General features: G+C 51.7%; 2 protein-coding genes across 4 annotated transcripts in view; both read left to right on the top strand.

Moving 5' to 3' along the window:
• Positions 1–16,104, top strand: part of LOC116822944 (T-cell surface glycoprotein CD3 delta chain) — a 341,703-nt gene that overhangs the window by 211,742 nt on the left and 113,857 nt on the right. The window lies entirely within an intron of this gene.
• TMPRSS13 (transmembrane serine protease 13) overlaps positions 1–16,104 on the top strand; it is an 86,440-nt gene that overhangs the window by 53,277 nt on the left and 17,059 nt on the right. For 2 of the 3 annotated variants that reach the window (XM_032777190.2, XM_032777188.2), the window contains exon 1: positions 6,142–6,292. The exons of the other annotated variant lie outside the window; for it this stretch is intronic. The gene's annotated coding sequence lies outside the window, so the exon portion shown is untranslated. Of the gene's footprint in view, positions 1–6,141; positions 6,293–16,104 lie in introns of those variants that run through there. 3 annotated transcript variants of the gene reach the window in all.

The raw sequence follows: 16,104 nt of genomic DNA, 5'->3' as shown, positions 1-16,104 counted from the left end.
GTGACAAGGCAAAGCTGTGTTAGTTTGGGTGGGAATGTGCGGGTGGAGAAGGATGATGATTGGGAGATTTCTGAAGCAGGAAGAATAGCAAATATGGCAGATGACCCGCTTGGTTTAACACACAGAAATCTTTAGTGAGCTTAAACACAAAAAGGAAACTTACAAGAAGTGGAAACTCAGACAGATGACCAGGGAGGAGTATAAAAACATTGCTCAAGCATGCAGGGGTGTAATCAGGAAGGCCAAGCAGGTTAAGGACTATTTAGAAAAGTTGGATATGCCCAAGTCCATGGAGCCGGATGCAGTCCATCCAAGGGGGCTGAGGGAGCTGGCTGATGTGTTTGCAGAGCCATTGGCCATTATCTTTGAAAATTTGTGGCAATTGGGGGAGGTCCTGGACGATTGGAAAAAGGCAAATATAGTGCCCATCTTTAAAAAAGGGAAGGAAGATGACCCAGTGAACTACAGACTGGTCAGCCTCACCTCAGTCCCTGAAAAAATCATGGAGCAGGCCCTCAAGGAATCCATTTTGAGGCACTTGGAGGAGAGGAAGGTGATCAGGACGTCGCATACATTCACCAAGGACAAGTCATTGCCCAACTAATCTGTTTGCCTTCTAAGAGGAGTAAAACTGGGTTGTGGCTGAGGGTGAAGTGGTGGACTGTGATATCCTTGACTTTAGCAGTTTTATCATTCCGTCTTTGCAGCAAGTTTAGAAGTATGGATTGGATGAATGGACTGTAAGGTGGATAGAGCTGTCTTGTCATCGGCTCGATGGGTTAGTGGTCAAGGCTCTGTCTAGTGGCAGCCGGTATCAAGGCAGAGTGCCCAAGGAGTTCGGTCCTGAGCCGGTTTTGTTCAACTCTTCATTACTGATCTGGCATGATGGGATGGACTGCATCTCAGCAAGTTCTGCAGATGCACTAATCTCGGGGAGAGAGGTAGATTTACGCTGGAGGGTAGGGCTAGGGTCAGAGGGTTTCTAGAAATTAGAGGATTGGGCAATTAAGGGTTTGGACAAGGCAGGTGCGGTTGTTTTGCTTTAGGACAGAGTATCCATCACTCCTGCGGCTGGGACGATGCTAAGCAGGCAGTTCTGCAGAAGGACCTGGGGATTATAGTGGATGAGGAGTGGATATGAGTCAAACGTTGCACTTGTTGCCAAGAGGCTAGGCATATTGGGCTTGGCTGTACGAGATCACGGGCGTGCTTCTGGAACAGTTCACAAAGCCAGTCAGGGATTTGGGGAGCCTCTTCCCTTGGAGCCGATTGTTCGGGGCAGAAGCTAAAGTCTTACCTCCCGGGTCTGCTCTTGGGCACTTCAGCTCTCTGCCCCTCTGTGGGCTTCCACAGTCGAAGCACACCTAAAGCGGGGTCCTGGGGAAAGCCACAGGTCCTGCCCCCACTTTGCGAGTCGAGTGACTCTCAGCCAGCAGTAATACAGAGTACTTATTCGATGACAGGAACAGGGTTCTCAAAAACAGAGCTGTAGATACAGCGAATCGATCCCCTTCGGCCGAGGTCATTCTGGGGGTTAGTTTTGGAGCAACGACCCCAGTGCTACTGGCACGTTGCTGCGCTCCGGCAGTCGACTACACAAACCCCCTCCAGCCCCTCCTCTCTGCTCAGCCCCTCCCGGCCAGGAGGGTCAAACCTGACCTCTTTCTGTCTACCAAACCCATTCAGCTGGCACCCTTTGCCAGGGGGGGCGGGTCACTAGTTGCTAAGGGACCAAAGGGGTCGCATTTTGGTGCATGGCCTTGCTCTACCGATACTTAAGAATAGTTAGGGGACACTGAGGCACAAACAACAGTATTAAGGAACACCACATTTAAGAACTTCCATCGTCGCAGCTGCATTGATAGATCGTTGCCAAGCTGATCGAGGAAGTCGATTCATTCCCCTCTATTTCGCACTGTATGAGGCCACGCATCTGGATAGTTATTGTGTCCAGTTTCGGGCCCCCCACGAAGGATGTGGACAAATTGGAGAGAGTCCAGCAGAGGCAACGAAATCGATTAGGGGCTTACTGACTTAAAGGAACGGCTAGAACAAACTGGGCTTATTTAGTCTGCGAGAGAGCGTGAGGCGCTGGGTTTGGATAGCGCCTTAACTACTGAAGGGGGTCCAAAGGGATGGAGCTCGGCTGTTCTTCCAGTGGTACCAGATGACAGAACAAGGAGTAATGGTTCAAGTTGCAGTGGGGAGGTTAGGTTGGATATTAGGAAAAACTTTTTCACTAGGAGAGTGGTGAAGCACTGGAATGGGTTACTTAGGGAGGTGGTGGAATCTCCTTCCTTAGAGGTTTTTAAGGCCCGGCTTGACAAAGCCTTGGCTGAAATGATTTAACTGGGGTTGGTCCTGTTTTGAGCAGGAGGTTGGACTAGATGATCTCCTGAGGCCTCTTCCAAACCTAATCTTCTATGATTCTATGATGGGGAGTGTATGTGGAGGTTCTACAGTTGTGCAGTGGGATAGGTCAGGCTGAATGGTCATCATGGTCCCTTCTGGCATTAAAGACTAGGAAATTGTGCCTTGCAGTTAGAGGCTGGGTGTGCAAGGGGCCCACACTTACATCAAGCAACCTTGATTCTCATTATTAATAATAATGGTTTATGATGAGTTATTGCACTTTAAGTCAATATTTAGGAAAGCCCTTCCATAAGTCAACAAGCACAAGAGAATTTCATCTTTATTTTCTTTGTTACAACACAGAAAGAATTTAGGCAGCTTGAAAAACTGCTGTGTGCCTAATAACCCACCCTATCTGCTGTATCTCTAGACATCTGTGAAATGGCAATAGCCAAGGACATGGGAGATGACTGTACTGATTATTGAATGTTATATATATCTCCATGGGTTTGGTGGTTATTGTGCTTCTGACTAACAAGTACTAAACAGTAATTAGAAAGGTCAGTCAAGCTTTAGCTGCAGGAACCAAAGACAATGGCTTTAAAGAGTAGGTGTTAGTTCCTTTGTTGTTCACCTCCACCACTCAGAGCAGGAAACCTGCCATGCCAATGATTGCACTTAGGGGACAAATGCAGCAGCACCATAAAAACTGATGGAGGGGACATGTAGGAAAGCAAGTCCTCTTGGGTCAGATCTCATCAGGTGAGGGACAGGTTGGCTCTGATGGGCCCTGTTGGGTCAGAGCTGCATAACAGCTGAAGACAGGAACTTGGTGCAACTGAAACTGCAGAAGGAATTGAGCAATTGCAGTATGTAGTAACCTAGTGGAATCTGGCCAGGGAATCTTGGTTAACCCCCGACTCTTCCTAAAGTGCCACGGGACCTTCAGTGACTACGAGAGGTCTGGTTCTGAGTTTGATGGGAATGAATTGTCTACGTCCTGGGAAAAGACGTCTCCTTGGTGGGGATTGCTTGGGCACTGACTCAGTGGAAAGAGTGACACTGAATCACCAGTCCCACTTCTTCAGATAGCCTGCACTTTCCTGGTACTCTCTCCTCCAAGGACTGTCCATGCCAGTTTTTGCCAGAGCTGATATGATCACAGAACGATTAAGATCACAGCCTGTGGTTGTGTGGCTTCCAGCTAAGTCAGAGAAACATTAACTGACTGAGGATAGTCAATTACTGCTCTCTATGGCAATGCAGCCTAAGAAGCAGTAACCTGCCCGTGAGGCAGGTTACACACTGAAGAGAAGCTGAAGGCTTTGGCTATCTCTAAGGCTGCAGTTCTTTCATGGAGGCCATTTTCCAACTGACAACACAAGGTGCTTTGTTCTAATTACAGTGCATCTTAGCTCGGAACCCTGCATGCTGGTCACACGCCTGCCCCCCCACCCCCCAGCACCCTGAGCAGGGAGTGGCATCTGGGGTTTTGGACAGTGGCTGGAACACAGGGGGAATGTTATGGGCAAAGTTCTGGGCTTCTCTACTACAGCTAAGAGCTGGGTAAAAAAAAGCCACTTGAGGCAGGGATTTCAAATTAGGAATTAAAAAGTCATATCCAGCTCACATTCTTCCATTTCAAAAACTGTTTTTGATCAAATTTTTGGTTTCCAAAACTGAAACCTGGAAATTTTTAATGAAGACTGACAGTTTTCACTGACAAATATTTGGTTTCCAGTTTCTCAAGGAAAAAACAGGAAACTTCAAACAAAATTAAAATTTTCCATGAAATTGTTTGGTCCAAAAGCCATTTTATATATACATTTTTTTTTTGAAAAAAACAAAAACCAAAAAACTCTGCTCAGTTCTGCTCTACAGTTCTTGTGAATCAGCACAATCCCAGCTGTGCACCACGGACCAGGAAGTTCTGTATAACCTGTGAGCAAACCAGAGGCCAGCCCCTATGGTAGCTGAGATGACTCCAGGATTGGCATTCAGATCATGTGGAATTCCCACTCCTCTACAGCTGAGCCATGGGGCCGGGCTAGAGGGAACCAGTGTGGTTGATTGAGTTTGCAGAGTCATATGAGCCACATATGGGGGATCAAAACCAAAGAAAATGTTCATCCCAATCCCTGCAGGGAGAAACCTGCTGCGGCTTTCCTCTACACTCCGGAGACCCTGGCTCCACCCCCAACTTTCCAGTGAGAGCCCTTTGGGTGGGTCAGGAGCCCGATGAAAAGAGAGTTGCAGTGTGAATGGGAGGGAGGAACCATGTGAAAATGGCATCACAAAATAGGACTCCGGGGCCCTGACTCCCCACCCCCTTGCTCCTGCATTATCATCATTTCCATCATTCTCTCCACACTCTGCACTACTGTAAGTAACTCCAGGAGGGGCAGGCAGTGGGGGAATCTGGCCAACTGAGTGTCAGGAAAGGGTCTGAAGGGCTGCCATTAGCTGGCTCCCTGCTCTAGCCATGCAGTGTTCACCCTTCCTCCTGAAAAAAGGGCCGAGATCACACAGTGACATGGGAGCGACTCTTCTTGCAACGCGGCCAGCCCACTGCTCCCTGGGAGGGACAACGCCTCGTCGGCATGTGGAGTCGACAGATCACTCTCATAATGTCCTGTTGCAGCAGAGATTGGTCACCCCTGTTCTTCCTGCTGCTGTCATAGGATGTTGCTAGGTGACACGGTTTGCACTGTTGTCAGAAATGGGCCATCACATCATTCCGCAGGAGCCAGGGTAGTAAATATTGTCACTGAGATTAAACTAGCAGGAAGGTTCACAGGCAACAGCTACCCATTGGGTTCCGTTTTCTCCTCCTCGTAACCACCCAGCTCGTGACAGCTGCGGCTTTGGGAGTGACAAAGAAATGTGGGTCGGGGCAGGGAGGAGTCCATTGACAAAATCTCCCAAGAGATAAGGGCCCTGATTCTCCTCTGCAAGCTGCTCCTGTGTTTATCTTAGGATGAAAGGTGTGGGAAGGAGCCATGTTTGTGTCTTCCATATTCTGGAGCAGTAGGAGGGCCTGCCCCGTCCCCTGGTGTAACTGAGAGCAGTCGCAGGGCTGTTCTAATTTATACTCTGTTTCCCATGGCCTCCTGTGGATTGTGGGCAGCCAGAGGTCTGTGTCCCATAACTGGAAACCTCAGCTTGGTCTGTGCTGCTGTGCAGGAGCTGGGCCCTTTTCTCCCAGGATGGCAACAAGTGATCGGGCGAAAAGGCGTGACATGACAGCACCTGCTTTGTGTCCTCTGAGTCACTCTCCAGCTAGGAGCCTTAGGAGAGTGACCTCACTCCCATGGGAGTTCACTTGAAACTGGGCAGCTCTCAGGGGAAAGCAATTAAGGACTAGGGAGGATCGGGGCAGCTCTGAGCTCAGGGAGAATGTTTGTGAGCCATTCAGTGTGAGCCTTGCCTCGAACAGACAATCTCTGAAGGGAGCAAAACCTCCAAGGATCCACAGACTTTGAGTGTCACTGCCCATAACAGATCACCTGGCTCCTCACTAGGAGTGTCCGGGAGTTGTTCTTTCAGAAAGATACGTCCGACCCTGTGATGAGAACTAGGAACCTGCCAGGTTCCACCCAAGTTTCTGTTGCCTCTGTACAGACACCCCTGCCCAGCTGTCAGGAGCAGGCAGGACTGGCTGATGGGCCGGTATGTAAAAGGCAGATATTTATACATTACGTATGGGGTAATTGGAAACAAACAGCAGGCAGAGCTGAGTGACAGGTCAGGCCAGTTTTCTTCTGTCAATTACCCTGGCAGTTACCACACAGGTGTGAGCACAGACAGACTTCCTGTTCCATTCCCACAGAACTGCCTACTCAAGTCGGATCGGATGCTGTCCAGAAAACCCTGGAATTGGTGGCACTCTGATCCCCGGACTCCAGCCCTGGTGGCGGCCATGGAACGGGACAGCTATCTGGTAAGCTTGCTCCTCCAGCTCCTTGCAGAGCCAGCAATGCAGGGAAGTAGGTTCCCTGAGACTGAGATTTAATTAACAAACTGCTTTCTTTGCATGTGAAGGGTAATTTCTGTGGGGGGAACCTGGGTTTGTTCTGTCCTCTCTGTAGGACATTCCTCTCCAGGCAGCATGTTTGTAACAGATGGGAGAATTCAGTGGGGTAGGGAGGGAACCACGATTTCTGGGTTCTATTCCCTGACACCGACCATCACTTCTCCATGCCTCAGTTTCCCCATTGGTAAAAGGGGCAGAATAATAGTTCCCTTCCTCAGAAGGTGCTTTAAGGCTTACCAAGTATTTGCCAAGCAGATGGTGGCATTGTGCTAGGGAAGGGGATCTTACTTTTAACTCGGTGGCATTGACTTTTCATGGTGAAACAGACCAGGGCCTCATGGAAGTGCAAGGACCAGGGATTAGGCCAAGTGCTCCGCTAGTGTAAATTGACCCTGCTCTGGCAAAGTCACTGGAGCAGCAGCAATGTGCTCCCACAGAGTATGTGGTCCTGTGTTTGAGGACAGAGAGGCAGTGTGATCCAATAGACTGAGCATGAGCCAGGAACTCCTGAGCTCTGCTCTGTCCCTGCCTGGCCTTCTGCATGTCACTTAAGTGCCTTTCTGTGCCTCAGTTTCCCCATCTGTGCCATGGGGGCAATATCTCAGAGCGGTGCTAATGCTGTAACGTGCTGTGTAGTGTTATCGCAAAGACTTTGAGACTCTGCTGACCTATCGCACGGGGAGGAGCTCCGCAGTCCTGTTGTTCATTTCTAATTATGATTTTCACCCTCTTAGAAACCAACATCCAGCCACAGTCTCTGCTCTTCTTGACATTGATCCGTTTCTGTTTGGCGAACAGTGATTGCTGTCTCCTGTGCGCTGTACTGAGGAGAAATAACCAGCCTGTTTGCTTTAACAGCTGCATCGACTTCGACTGGTGCACAGTAAGTTCCTTGTTGTGGTGAAAACTTCTCTGTCTGTGCCCCGGCCTTAGCCCCTGGGTGTCGGCCTGGCTCTGCGGGTGCCGCTCCTGAGCCAAGCTGCGGAGCGTGCTTAGTTCCAATAGCGGTGGCAGAAAGCGGAGCAAGGAGGAAAGGGCAGGCTGGACATTGACTGGGAAGGTGCTGAGCTGCAATAATCACTGTGTCCACCCCACCCCTCTGTGCACATGGACAGACACAGCCCCGTGCTCAGGGGATGTGTTCAATTTAACCAAGAGAAGGCTGTGGGGTGGCTGGATCATTAGGACCAACCTGGTGCTGAACAAATAATGAGCTCTGGTCTAGCAGGGAAAGGCCCAACACGAGTCAGTGGCTGGGAGTTGACATTCAGACTGGAAAGAAAAGGCAGCGAGGGTAATGAACCCTTGGAGCAGCTTGCCCGGGGGTGGTAGGTTTTCCAGCATAGCCATTTTTAAATCAAAACTGGGTGTTTTCTAAACAGTCGGCTCTAGCTCAGACGGAACGAATGCAGGGAAGTCCGAGGGCCTGCGCTAGGTGGGAGGTAGATGATCACAGTGGTCCTTTCTGGCTCTATAATCGATGACTCTATGATCCCAGGGCGTGAACCATCCCCTCACTGACCGCACTCACCCTCCTTAGTGCCAGCGCAGCAAGTACACCCCTCCTGTGTGCTGGGGAAGGACTGTGCCACTCCTAGAGCTCCCCCGGGGCTGATGTAGGTTCCCGCTGCCCGGTATCAATCCCACAGTCTGGCCTAAGCTGAGTCCAGCTCTGATGTTGGAAGGTGAGGGGAGAGCAGCTCCTTTGCAAAATCAGGCCAGTCATTTGGGCACGCGCATATCGAGTAAATTATCTAACTTCAGGCACTCACATTTGGCAATTTTGGCTTACCCTCTAGTTGAGAAAGCATGGACCTGGGAGTCAGGAGTCCTGAGGGCTGATCTCAGCTCCGCTACTGACTCACTGCAGGACCTTGGGTAAGCCCCTCCCCTGCTCTGTGCCTCAGTTTCTCCATCTGTAGAGTGGGTGGAATGGTGCTGACTCCCTTTATGGATGAGGGGCTTGTCTCACTGGCTTGCAGGAATCCATTTCTGACCTGCTCCAGCTGACCCAACACAGAGCCAAGGTTTTAGCATTGCAGAATGTCCCTTAATATGTCAGCATTATTCCCTTCTTTGTGCTGGCATCTTCTAAAACATCTGGTCTCTAAAGAGTCTGACCACTTTTCGAAGGGGAAAAGTCACTGTGACTGATGGCCTTGCTCAGAATCCTAATAACTGGGTGCTAAATAGACCCTTGCCTGCCCCAGGATATTTGACAGCATTAGAGGAAAAATCCAAGATACCATTGCAGAATGAAGCATGCTTGGTTTTGCTTGGTCACCCCACAGGTTTTGGTTCATTATAGACTGTCTCTGTTCTCACCTCAACTTCCTCCTATGATAGTGCATGAGAAGGGATCATTTGTTTATACTCACAACAGGTGAAACTCCGGCCAGCACAGGGCCTACTAACCATTTAATTCCATCCAGAAGACGCAAGTGAGGCATAAACCTTGTGCTGGCTCTGCAGTGGGAGGAGTTTTGCCCATTGCTAGACAGTCGGTAGTGTCATCATTACTATGTTAATGCACTATTTATCAGGCCCCAGCAGTGCTATGCAAACGCACAAAAAAGCCAGTCCGTTTCCACTCTAGCTCAGAGAAAGGCAGATGAGTTCAGAGGCTAACAGCAGGTTGTGTGATGATCGGGGGAATAGGAAAGAAGAAGAGCAGATATTTAGGCAGCTCATTTCAACTAGTTCAAAACCGCATATGTTGTTTGGTCTGCCACTGATCTCATTCCTCTCAGGTGACTGCTACTGAAATGATTCCTGTGACTTTCTGTTTCTGTTTGTTTCACCGTACCGTAAGGCCCTTTGCTGGTGTCCTTTCATTTTTGATTAAACACCCACTGTGAAGGTGCAGACAATTTCTAACTGTCTCTTGCATCTGCCTTCCCGTCATTGTTTGATTCTGAACACTGGGCTTTGGTCCATACTGTCCCTCTGCGGTGGGTCTCCCTACCTTGTGAACGTCATGTTAGGGACATGGCAGACTGTCTCTCACTTGCAGTCTTTAAGTCCAGATGGGATTTCTTTTGAAAAGATTCACTATTGCTCAAGCAAAAATTCTGGACTGAGGCAGGAATTACTGGGTGAGGTTCTCTGGCTTGTGCTGAGCAACAGGGCAGCCTGGATTTTACCATAATGGTCCCTTCTGGGCTTAACATCTAGGAATCTATGGTGCTGACGTGTTCCAGTTTTAATCTTTGAATTAAAACTGGAGATGGGCAAATAGTTAATAAAGTGCTGCCTGTGCATATCTCCCCCCCACATCCCATCTCCATCAGCAGGACACTTAATGAGAATCAATAACTGTCAAGAAATCGGTTCGAAAAATATCAGGAAATTCAGCAGAAAATTATTCTACCAGCTCTACTTCAAACCTATTGGGCTCAATCTTCCACTGAGTCGAAGGTGCTAGGCAGATTGACAGCAGCGAGGATCTGGCCCATTAGTTTTCTAGCTTCTGTCCTCATTGTTTCTATCTCAAAGTTTTGTGCATGATTCAGGCCCTGCAGCAGTGACCTCAGCAACACGTTTCGCTCAAACCATGCACACACTTGTGCATTACTCAGCACACATTTTCAGTGGCCAGCAACTCTCACTCCATGTTGTCTGGGTCACAGAAGACAGCACGAGCCCCTTGTGCCTCTTAAGTCCCACTTAAACCTTCCTTTGCCTGGTGCACAGAGATGACCATTCTTTGCTCTCTCTGGATGTCTGGTCTGGCCACAAGTCCCACCTCCAATGAACGCAATGAGATGATACAGGAACTTGCTCATGGGACTGCGATGAGCTCCAGCCGTGCAGCTGAGCATGGACCTTTTTGAAATTCAGGCCCCTGTTGCTCCTGGTTAGCCACACTGTTCTGGGGTAGGGTCTCAGAAGGGAGGCTGGTTATTTCAGTGAAAAGACCAGGAGTACTCGTGGCACCTTAGAGACTAACAAATCTATTGGAGCATAAGCTTTCATGGGCTCCAGCCCACTTCAGCAGATGCACAGAATGGAACATATAGTAAGAAATACATATGCATACAGAGAACATGAAAAGGTGGAAGTAACCATACTAACTGTAAGAGGCTAATTAATTAAGATGAGCTATTGTCAGCAGGAGATGTAGTGATAATCAAGATGGCCCATTTTAGACAGTTGACAAGAAGGTGTGAGGATACTTAAGGTGGGGAAATAGATTCAATATGTGTAATGACCCAGCTCCTCCCAGTCTCTATTCAAACCCAAGTTAATGGGATCTAGTTTGTATATTAATTCAAGCTCAGCAGTTTCTCATTGGAGTCTGTTTTTGAAGCTTTTCTGGTGCAAAATTGCCACGTTTAAGTCTGTTACTGAGTAGCCAGAGAAGTTTTTGAATGTTACTGGTTTTTGAATGTTATGTTTCCTTATGTCAGATTTGTGTCCCTTTATTCTTTTGCGTAGAAAAGCTTGAAAAAGTGACCCCTACAGGGTCTAAAGCCAGAGGGCAAATGGAAGGAACTCCAAAGATATGAATTTCAGCTGATCTCATGACTTTTTGGAGCCTGACTCATGATTCTTGAGTGTTTGGGGTTGGGAGAACTGTGTTAAGCGCTGGCTTGCTCGGGGGCACGTTCCCTTGCTCATGGCATACATCCTTTCTATGTTATATAGAGATAGGCATAAGAGAAATCCCAACGGCCAATGATTCAGGCCCAAACCTAACAGCTCAGGCTCACTTCCATCGCAATGATGTATCCAACGCCCTTGAAAAGGTTAGTGCCCAGGATCTCTGATTAAACAATGGCTGCCTGCATGGGTGGCAAGTTTGCAGAAATTTTGGTGGTGCCTAGAACCCACCCCCAACTCCGCCCCCACTTGCCTAAGGCTCTGGGTGGGGTTCAGGGGGGGAGGTCTGGGGTGCAGGTCCTGGGCTGGGGATTAGGGTGCAGGAGGGGTGCAGGCTTTGGGATGGAGTTTGGGTGCTGGGTGCAGGCTCCGGGCTGGGGCAGGGGGTGGGTGTGCAGGAGGGGGTGAGGGGTGCAGGCTTTGGTAACATCCAACCCTTTACAACATCGCTCTGCAGAGAGGTAACGTACAACCCCAGCGTCTCATTCCCTCCCTCCTACTACTCATGCCACAGCATACCCACAGGCCGCAGGGAAGCCTGCCAGCTTCTGCTGAGGTATGTTCTTCTTAGCAGTCGGGGGGGGGGGGTACAGGGACTTGTCGCGCAGCAGCCATGGGAGGCGTGTACATCGCGTCATCTCCCAGTCGCTCTTCCGGGTGGCGGGACCATAATGCATGACGACGGGGCCTCCAATTCCAGGGCTGGCTGGTAGCATCATGCCCAACCGCTCAGGAGCCAAGGACTTCCTCAGTGCTGTTAACTTGCCAAGAGACTTGCCACCACCTCTTACTTTGTGTTTCACAGCAACGGTATCCTTTTCCGGTCCAGGGACTTCTGGAGCACACGCCATAGATGTTTGCTCCCACGGACCCTTTCTCGTGGATGTGGCAGACGTTGGATGATATGTGTGGCGATTGGGGATGACTGGCTCACGCGCCAATGAGGGATTGGGCAAGGAGCTGCCTGTTATGACGATGCCAGTCTGATCTGTAAGGTAAAAGAACACACCGTCATCACATATTTGCTGATTATTCCCAAGGCCAGCTGGCTGTGCCCAGGGTCTACTAGAACTTGCCTTCATCGAAGCAAGAGCCAATTTCACGCAGCAGAATCCCAAGTAACATGGCTTTCTGCGAGCTTGTGAGCGTTTGGAGTGAACTCTCTAAGATTGTAGCTCCAGGGTACACAACGGGCCACTTATGGATGGCAAAGAAGCCCGAGGTGCCTCTTCCCAGAGCTCATTGCAGAGCTGAATAAACGACTGAAAGCATCTTCAAGAATCCCACTTGCCATCACTCCTTTTGGAGAGTGCCAAACAATGATTCAGCTGCTCAACCGAGCTCGGGCATTCATTGATTGAACATTTGTTACTCGCTCGGTCACTGGTGCCCGGTTCCCCTACAGCTTGCCTCAGTGTCCATGTGACACCCAGGTGAGGAATTTAGGGCCCCAATTTTAGTACCCAGGTTATGGACTGAGTCGTCTTCATTATATAATCCTCTGAGTCTACTCATTCAGAAATGCCAAATGAACTCCAGTGTTATTAGTAACAGTCATAATTGGTTGTTCCCAAGCACCGAAACTTCCTGAGCCTGGAATGCTGCTCTGCATTATGTCACAACTATCGTCGCACCCGACACGAATTTTTATCTCTTACTCAGATTCATCTCTCCTGATGCTTTATTAATTTAATCCGATACGTTGCCATGTTTCCCCCATTTCTCCTTGGGACAGAGCCGAGCTTGAATTTAGAATAAACGTTATTGCTAGCTACGTGGTTTCGTTTCACTCTCTGAGCTAATTTTTGCGTAAAAAGTCACATAGCAACAGAGAACTTGCAAAGAATGTCACTTGTGCGAAGTGAGAGCAGTCCCGGATTGTGATGCACACACCCAGACTTGACTACTGAGTCAGCCCCTTCGTATTGTATCTGCAAAGAAGCAGTGCAGACGTTTATGGCTCATAACATGAGTTCACCTGGGAGCGGCTGCCAGACCCCTCAGCCGCCAAGCAGTGTGCTGGAGCTGCAAGGCCACGGGGGTAGCTTGCCGGTCACCGCAAGCGCAGCAGGCAGTGCCTTCGTAGGTGCTTGCGGAGGTGCTGGTTCCGCTGGCTCCGGTAGACCTCCGGCAGCGTTCTGCGGAGGGTCTTTCCCGTGGCTTGGGAGCCGGCATGGCGCCGTACTTTGGAGGCCAGCGAACATGTCTAGAGTCCCCTTGGTGATACTCAGCAGAAAAGACAAACGTTCCTTCAGGTGGGCAGCCATAGGGCAGTATGATATATTGGGGTGCCGCGCACCAGGAATACTCAGGGCTGGGCCTGCTCCAGCATATTGGAGCTGGGTCTCTCCCCCCCTGCTCATCAGGCCAGCCTCTGCGCGGTTTCCCACGCGCTGCCGACTCTCGCCTGGAGCGGTCTCGCCTCCGCTGCACCTCCCCTGCGGTCCCCCTGCTCCTGCTGCCGAGATGGACGGCTCCCGCAGAACTGTTCTCGCTGCCAGCGTCCTAGGGTCTGTTCACTGCATAATGGCAGCGCGGTGCCCTTATACCTGCCCTGTCCACCTACCTGAGCCCTGTCCAGCGCTCAACCCTCATCCCAGCACCTTCATCCTCCCGACCTGATCTCCTGCTCCAGCCCTGAGCCCCCCCGCAGCATTGACCTCTCCGCAGCACAACCGTCTCCCTTCCACACCTTATCTCTCCCCAGCCTGGCCCCCATGCAGCATAACCCGTCAAAACAGCCCTCAATCCCCTTCACCCTGATCCTCTGCCCAGTTCTACCCCCCCGCAGCATGAACCTATTCCTCAGCCAAACCCTACATCCCTTCACACCCTGATCCTTGGCCCAGGTCTGAGCGCCCCTGCAGCATGAACCTCCAACCAGCCCATCCCCTGACCCTGCATCCTCGCCCCAGTTTCTGAGCCCCCCGCAGCTAACCCCTTCATCCTTCGCCCCAACTCTCCATCCCTTCCACACCCTATCCTCTGCTCCAGCCCTGAGCCCCCCTACAGACATGAAACCCTCTCCTCAGCTCCTCATCCCCCACACCCTGATCTCTCCCGAGCTCTGAAGCCCACCCCGCAGCTAAATTCCTGTCATCTCAGCCCCACCTCATCCCTCTAGACCCTGTTCTCTGCCCCAGCTCTGAGCCCCTTCAGCCAATGACCCTAAACCCAGCCACGCCCTCCTCCCCGTACGCCTAACCTCTGCCCAGTTCTGGCCCCCCGCAGCATGACTTCTCAGCTCAGCCCAAACCTCATCCTTCACACCCTAAATCCTCTGCCCACTTCTGAGTCCCCTGCAGGCCTGACCTTTCCTCACCCTCAGCCCCGCACCAATTCCTCTGCCCCAGCTCATGCGCCCGCCCTGCAGCATACCCTCACCCAGCCCTATCCCCCGCACCTAATTCCATCTGCCAGTTTCTGAGCCCCCCCACAGCATGACCTCTCATCCTCCAGCCCAATCCTCATCCCCCTGGACCCAATCCTTGCCCAGCTCTGACCCTGCAGCATGACTTCATCTCAGCCTCATCCCCGACCTAATTCCTCTGCCCAGTCTGAGCCCCTGCAGCATGACCTTCAAACCAGCCACAGCCCTCATCCCCTAGCACGCCTAATCTTAGCCCAGGCCTAAACCACTCCAAAATAACCCTCCTCCTCAGCCCACCTACCTTCACACCCTGACTCTGCCCAGCTTGAGCCCCACAGCAATGACCCCTCATCCTCAGCCACAACCTCACCCCCCGCACCATTGATCCTTTGCCCCACCTGACCCCCCGCAGCATGAACCCCTCTCCCCAACCTCATTCCCCTGCACCCTATCTCTGCTGCAGCCCTGGCCTCCCGCAGCCGTGACCCCTCATTTCAGCCCCCAACCCTGCATCCTGGCCGCACCCTATCCTCTGCCCCAGCCCTGAGCCCCCCCGCAGCATGAACCCCTCTCCTCAGCCCAACCCTTCATCCCCAACCCTGATTCTTGCCCACTCTGAGCCCCCCCGCGCATGAACCCCTCATCCTCAGCCCCACCCCTCATCCCCTCACCTACTCTTCTGCCCCCTCTGAGCCCCCCCCGCAGCATAACCCCGTTCATCCAACCCTCATTCCTCACCATAACCTCTGCCCCAGTCCCTGACCCGCCACAGCCATGAACCTCATCCGAGCACAGCCCTCATCCCCGTGCACCCTAATCCTCTGCTCCAGCCCTGAGCCCCCCACAGCTATAACCTCATCCTCGACCACCTCCTCCCTTGCACCATGATCTCTCCCCACTCTGAGCCCCCCTGCAGCATGACCCCCCACCTCAACCCTATCCCTTTCACCCTAATCCTCGCCCCAGTCTGAGCCCCTTGCGCATGAACCCCTCAAACCACCACAGCCCTCATCCCCATGCACCTAATTCCTCTGCCCCAGTCTGAGCCCCCGCAGATGAACCCTCTCATCCTCAGCCAATCCTCATCCCTTCACCCCTAATCCTCTGCCCAGTCTGAGCCCCCTAGCAGCATGAACCCTAAACCCAGCACAGCCCTCATTCCCCCTTGCACGCTAATCTCTGCCCAGCCCTAAAGCCCCCGCAGCGATGAACCCTCATCTCCTCCTCAGCCCACCTCATCCCTTCACACCCTGATCCTTGCCCAGCTCTGAGCCACCCCCGCAGCATGAACCCCTTCTCCTCAGCCCCAACTCATTCCCCCGCACCCTGATCCGTTGCCCCAGCCCTGAGCCCACTGCAGCATGACCCTCATCCCAACCCTCATTTCCCCTCACCCTGATCCTTGCCCAGCTCTGGCCCCCCGCAGCTAAACCCCTCAGCCTCAGCCCGCACGCCACCCTCTTCCCTAACCTGAGCCCCCTCACATCGTGAAAGCTTCATCCCTCAGCCACAACCTCACCCTGCACTCCTCTATCCCAGCTCTATTCCCAGAGCGTGCACACTCCCCCTTCCTAACCCCACCCCCAGCCCAGGAACCTGCACCCAAAACTCCATCCACAGCCTGCATCCCTCACCCCTCCTGCCACCACCCGCTGCCCATGCGCGGAGCTGCCACCCAAACTCCCTCCCGAGCCCCCTCTCACCCTTCCTACACCCCACCACTAGCAGTAGCCTGGCCCAACTCAGC

This window comes from Chelonoidis abingdonii, chromosome 18, assembly GCF_003597395.2.
Source record: "Chelonoidis abingdonii isolate Lonesome George chromosome 18, CheloAbing_2.0, whole genome shotgun sequence".
Lineage (NCBI taxonomy): Eukaryota > Metazoa > Chordata > Testudines > Testudinidae > Chelonoidis > Chelonoidis abingdonii.
Note: the sequence above shows the minus strand (reverse complement) of the source record. Positions and strands in the feature narration are given on the sequence as shown.